This window comes from Dendropsophus ebraccatus, chromosome 9, assembly GCF_027789765.1.
Source record: "Dendropsophus ebraccatus isolate aDenEbr1 chromosome 9, aDenEbr1.pat, whole genome shotgun sequence".
Lineage (NCBI taxonomy): Eukaryota > Metazoa > Chordata > Amphibia > Anura > Hylidae > Dendropsophus > Dendropsophus ebraccatus.
This window is the reverse complement of record NC_091462.1, coordinates 32,535,964-32,542,000: the sequence shown is the minus strand read 5'-3', so window position 1 is coordinate 32,542,000 and position 6,037 is coordinate 32,535,964.

Sequence of the window (6,037 nt, the reverse complement as noted above, 5' to 3'; positions counted from 1 at the left end):
ATGAAATATATACCATCTGCACCAAACAAATATAGACTATAAAGCCAAAGTCATTAAAAGCAGATTTTTATCTGGTATCATTTGTCTTTGAAGAAATCGCAAAGCATCACAATGTTCCAATCAGTCCCTGATTTACAAAGTAATCTTTAAAATGGAGATGGCTTCCTTATCCGAGCATACATCTGAGCTATCTGTAATCCATGTGGGTAAAAGATATCAAATAAAGTCTTCCTAATGAATTCCCTTAAACATGCAACTTTTATGGCGTTTCAGATCAGCGCCTTAGTCGACCATTTCATTGCCACATGGAGACTGCGCTATACGGTTTATGATGTACTACTTCAAAGAACATAGCCTCATTTATGAATTTAGAGCCAGAATGATGCCTACATGATATGGTCCGATTTTCAGATTCAGACTGTGAAATATTTGTATTTCCATAGGATAGCAATGGATGTAATGATAATCTCTTCCTTTTTGGGATAGGGGTTATGGGGTTAAACCTTACTCCCTCACTTTTATAGCTTTCCTGCAGGCATATGTATTTATATTGCTCCCATTTAGTTCACACGGTGCATTCTAAATTCCTTAAAGGCGTAGTCCCATCTCAGCTACCATAGTTAAACTAGGCAAACATATGTACCTCAACAAGCCCTACAAGATAAATTTTTCAAGGGTTACTCCAGTGAAAAATGTTTTCTTTCAAATCAACTGGTTTCAGAAAGTTGGACAGATTTGTAATTGACTTCTAATCAAAAATCTCCAGTCTTCCAGTACTTATCAGCTGCTGTATGTCCTGCAGGAAGGGGTGTATACTTTCAAGTCTGACACGGTGCTCTCTGCTGCCACCTCTGTCCACATCAGAAACTTCTCAAAGCAGGAGAGGTTTTGCCACTGCTTTGGACAGTTCTTGTCATGGACAGAGGTGGCAGCAAAGATCACTGTAAGTAAATTTCAAGTCTATATAAGTTTCTATAGCTAGTTGCTTTGAAAGGAAAAAAATTGACGGAGTACCCCTTTAATTGAGAATGGAATAAGTCTTTTAAGTCAGACAAAAATGATCTCTCTTATAGTGGTGCCTATAGGAAGGCAGAATTGTATAATCTGGACTCTATCGCTCTCTTTGTAATTCACAGTATGATATGGTGTCACTAAAAAAAAAAAATTAGGAGAGAGTAACTGTGTACTTTCAGGAAAGGCACTTACTTATTAGAAAGATGTACATGACAGACATCACCTACTCCCAAGAATTTCGTTGTTCCACCAAAATGCAGGAAAACACACTAGACACTGGACTGCTCTTCTGACTGTTAAAGGGAACCCATCCCCACTCATGACCTGTCTGTTTTAGTACATATGTGGTACTCGTTCGAGAGTAGCGGGTGATGTTATTACTGGTTGTGTCAGCTCAGCCAAAGGTGTTAGTGTTGTGATGCCAGTGCTAGTCCAGCCCATAGGTGTGATGTTGGTACCTGCTTTTCTGTATGGCTGGCTGTATTCCCCAAATGGTCCGTAACCTGCTGGGCTGTAGTGGGTCCCTTGGGTGGCAGTCCTGAGTGGCAACTGACCCACCCGGACTGTCTGTACCGGCACCCACACAAAAAAAAATAACCCAAGGTGTGCGGTTTGTGTGTATGGGTGCTGGTACATACAGAATATGACAGAGTCCCAGTGATGTAAAATAGAACAGCTTTACTGTCAAGTTCTATAATAATACACTTTTGCAGAATATACAAGTCTTTGACACAGACTCTTAGTGCTTGACCTTATTGTGCTTGAGGAGGTGCTTGAGAGCAGAGTAGTGGAGAGGTAGTTGTAGCAGTGCTTGAAGAGTAGAGGAGAGTAGAGGAGTTTGTCAGAGGAGCCCCAACCCAGTGTACTGTAGCTGTGTACTCTGCTGGAACCTGAAGATATACTTTGCAGTGAATAGTTACTTGTAGTTGCATTTAGACTTTGGACTGATCACCTTCTGCCCTACAGTGTCTGCTACCCGTCCTGTCAGGGTACTACAAGCCCCAGCCGTGGTTATCTGGGTTTAGCTAAGTATCCAGGGGGTGTCCCAGTTACCTGCACTGCACAATAGGATATGAAGACCTTCTTTACGGAAGCTTTGTCCTTTTGAGGCTTGTTTCAGGATACTGCCCTGCCCCTTGTAGACATGCTCCTGTGTGGGTCAGAGTATTCCTTGATGACCTCTCCTTTTAAAGTGCTTAGCACTGCATAGTAGAGAAAGTAGTAGTTGTGAAAGAACTTGTTGTCTCTTGCTGCATCTATATACTCTTGTGTCTAGACACTGCACTGACTTGACTGCACTGAACTGATTTTGTTGTCACTGACAGGGGTCCTGGCATCAGCCAGGCCCTGGCTTAACTACTGAAGAAACAGTGGTTTTTGTGTCTTCCCTCTCTGAGAATCTGGATAAGACTGAACTGCACCATGTAACTCCTCCTACAGGGTCTTCTGTATGACTCTCTGTGAGTGGTGGGGATGAGTCTGTGCAGGACATTGGTCAGCACAGAACACATGGTATACATAAAACATTAACCCAATACTGACTTCAGCTGTGCATATAGATAAGAGGATAGAAAACACTGACACCTAGTGGTGAAACTTTAGAATACCTCATTACCACTAAATGTTCTGCAGATAACTTGCCTGGGTAGTAAGGCCTTTAGCCCTTTTTGGGACAACTAAGACCACAGTCTGGAAGGTTACCAGATATATACTGGTGCAGCCAATATCATGCGCCCCTCTGCTCGTGCTGTTCGGCCGAGAAGGCACTGATTTTCTTGTATCCTGTTTCTGTGGGTTTTTTTTGCTGTGTGTGAACTCTGGTTTATTGCTCACCTGGGTTGGGAGACACACCCGACTTCACCTGCTGAGTGGTTAATCTGTGTTCTGGTTCAGCTGTGACTGACAGGTCATCCTGCCAGTGGATCTGTCTTGTTCTCAGGTGTCTGTGCTTGGAGATCAGGGGGATGGCCCAATTACATTCTGGACCAGAGCCCTGGCCTCCTATGTAACAAACCTCTGTCTGTGCACTTATTGCTGGTTATTGACTTAGTCTCTGCCTGCTTGTATCTTCTGTGTATTTGCTATCCCTGATCTTTGCCGTATTCCTTGACCTCCCTTGCTTGCCGCCTGACCTTGACTATATTGCCTGGACTTTGACTACGTTTATAGGATTGTGATTTTGTACTTTTGCTGCCCGATTGTTGTGACCCGGACTGTTTACTATTCTTCATTGTGTTTGTCTGTCTGTCTGTCTTGTATTTGTGTTCCACCTAGCCAGTGCAGGGACCGCCGTCAAGTTGCTCGCCGCCATCTTAGGGCGGATTGTGGCAAGTAGGTAGAGGACAGTGGGTGGGGCTGAGCTTAGGGCTCACTGTCTTGTCTTGTCCTGACAGGCGGATTGCTCCATCCCTTAAGGAGTTTCTACATGGGCTGATAATCGCTATCGAGTGTTCCTAGGGGTGTAAAAGGCCAGAGATCAGAAAACGTCCGCTTGTCAGCTGATTTGATTTTTTGTGTGGCAGTAAAATTTTTCGTTATAAGAAAACATAGCTGCCAATAACAACGGTCGCATGAACGATAGAGACCTTGTTTGTGCGGCTTAGACACATGATTTTATGGTGTCATGTATAGGACTGTGAGTGCCAATGTCATGATCGGGCCTGAAAAGGCATCAGTGCCACCCTCTGCTGCGAAGATTCGACCTCTGCGCCAAAGACTGCGATTTTGGCCATAATCTTCCATTTATTCTGTGTTTTGTTTGTTTTGTTTTTGCCCTGTCTGAACTGTGTCTTATTTCTTCTGGTCTGCTAATTGTTTTCCCTGCCCCACCCGTGTCTGTGCTGCAAAGTTTCCTCTGGTCATGGAACAGTTAACCTGCCTTGCCTCAGTGATTGACAGCTGGTCCCTCCTATCATCTTCTGGACTTGGTTCCTGGTGTCCTATTTAAGATTTCAGCTTCTGCCTGTGCCTTGCTGGTTATTGACTTGTCTCTGCCTGCTTGTGTGTTCTGTTTTCTGGTTTCTCCTGACTCCTGCTTAGTATTTTTGACCTCCCTTGTTTGCCGCCTGCCCCTGACCTCATTGCCTGTTTTCTGACTACGCTTTTGGATCCGATTTTGTACTTTTGCTGCCAGATTGTTGTGACCCGGACTGTCGACCATTCTTTATTGTGTTTTGTCTATCTGTCTTGTCTTTTTGTCCCACCAAGCCAGTACAGGGACCGCCGCCCAGTTGCTGCCCTAGGGTTTAGCCTAGGGGGGCAAGTAGGTAGAGTCAGTGGGCGGGGCTGAGCTCAGGGCTCACTGTCTCTGTGTGTCTGGTGTCACCGGTTCCTGACAGCCAATCTTGCTTATCACCACTCGTTTGCATCCTTGCACAGCTGACTAGTGGGCTGTGTAAAAGAATCCTTAGGCCATGTTCATACACAGAGAGAACATCGGCCATTATTTGACACGGCTGCTGTTTGCCATGTCAAACAACGGCCGATGTCTCAGATGTTCACCTGGCCGATACTGCAGTATTGGCCAGGGGAACACCACTTCACTTGAATTGGAATGCGGGCACATTTGGATGAGCCCACACTACAATTAGCCATAGAGCATAATGTAAAGTATGGCAGGGAGCCGTACTTTACATTGTGAGCACAGGCTAACTTGTATGGCGCTGTTCACTGAATAGCGGCTGCACAAAATAGACCTGTCAATTATTTTTTCACACCGTCAATTAACAGCAGACATTGGTGCAATCTGCAACAACGGCCATTGTTTATTGCAAAAATATGTAGTGTGAACGTGACCTTAGTGGCAAATGTCAAGGTAAATAAGGACAAAACGCATTGCATTTTATCAGTTCTAAGCCTTTGTTCTGCTGTTCATCTCCTTCTTTCCTATTGAATGTTTACAAGGACATAGCTGTTGGCTAAATGAGTGTTTCATTGACATTTGTATGGAAAATTTACACTCAGGGGGAGATTTATCAAACATGGTGTAAAGTGAAACTGGCTCAGTTGCCCCTAGCAACCAATCAGATTCCACTTCTCATTCCTCACAGACTCTTTCTAAAATGAAAGGTGGAATCTGATTGGTTGCTAGGGGCAACAGAGCCAGGTTCACTTTACACCATGTTTTATAAATCTCCCCCCTGAGTTTTTACAAAAAATAAACTAGATGTTTCCCCCCCCCTGCAGTGGGTATGTGTAAAATTTTCACAAAAACTATTCATGTTAATGGGATGGATTTCAGTTATGGAAATTTCTACAGCAGAATTCTGCCCCCTGTGACTATACTGTGAGCTGGGGCTTTTAACAATGTTATTTAAATTGTGTAAAAAAAAAAAAACAACTATAATTTTCAACTAAAGTGCTAAAATAGAACTGAGTTTGTTGTCTGTACACCTGAAGGCGCATCTGCCTAATCTTATAGAAACTGATTCCAGCACCACCAATATGTTGCAAGACGCATTTTCTAGAAACTACAGCATATAAAGTTTAACACGTTAACAGCAGAAGAAAGCTGACGGCTTTAGTGGTCATTTAGGTTTGGTTTTCAGGTTAAATGCTTTAATTTATACTAGATTATATGTTTTCTGTCTGATCCAATGTTCTGTATCTGCAATTTTGTAGCTTCTTTGTAATGCTGGGAGGGTTAATCTGATTGCTGATTAACTCACTGTGATCATAACTCCCGGAATTGCCACAAAGTTGCAGGTACAGCCAACCAGAAACTTGTTTACATGAGCCTTTTTAGAAGGGACAGGGGAGGAGCAGATACGGAGAGAACAGCTGAGACACAGATTCCTTTGTCTTCAGCAGAAAGCAACAGGATCAGACCTGGGGGAAGAAGACTGAATAAATAAAAACAAGTATGGAATGAATTGTTAGTCTCACCATGGGCAGCAACATATCAAAAGTTATGTTTGAGCAGAATACCTTTTTAAGATACCCCCAACACTGTGTAATTCGGCAGATAAAGGAATAGACTTGATGAATAAGAAGCTCACCTGAGGCGGTTGTGCTCCGAGCACGG